Source organism: Antrostomus carolinensis, unplaced genomic scaffold, assembly GCF_000700745.2.
Source record: "Antrostomus carolinensis isolate BGI_N321 unplaced genomic scaffold, ASM70074v2 scaffold362, whole genome shotgun sequence".
In the NCBI taxonomy this organism is placed as follows: domain Eukaryota; kingdom Metazoa; phylum Chordata; class Aves; order Caprimulgiformes; family Caprimulgidae; genus Antrostomus; species Antrostomus carolinensis.
Window position 1 is genome coordinate 1 of NW_010301332.1, and position 547 is coordinate 547.

Below are 547 nucleotides of genomic sequence, written 5' to 3' on the forward strand. Positions count from 1 at the left end.
AAGTCCATGGGACCTGATGTGATGCATCCTCGGGTCCTGAGGGAACTGGTGAACGAAGTTGCGAAGCCACTCTCCATCGTATTTGAGAAGTCCTGGCAGTCTGGTGAAGTTCCCGCAGACTGGAAAAAGGGGAACATCACCCCCATTTTTAAAAAGGGAAACAAAGAAGATCAGGTGAACTAAAGGCCGGTCAGTCTCACCTCAGTGCCAGGCAAGATCATGGAGCAGATCCTCCTAGAAACTATAACTAGGTTATGACGCCTTGTTGGTGGATAAGGCTAAAGCAGCTGATGTCATCTACCTGGACTTGTGCAAGGCGTTTGACACTGTCCCGCGTGACATCCTTGTCTCTAAGTTGGAAACATGTGGGTTTGATGGATGGACCACTCGGTGGATAAGGAACTGGCTGGATGGTCGCACTCAAAGAGTTGTGGTCAACAGCTCAATGTCCAAGTGGAGACTGGCGAAAAGTGGTGTCCCTCAGGGGCTGGTGCTCTTCAACATCTTTGTCAGTGATATGGACAGTGGGGTTGAGTGCACCCCCCGC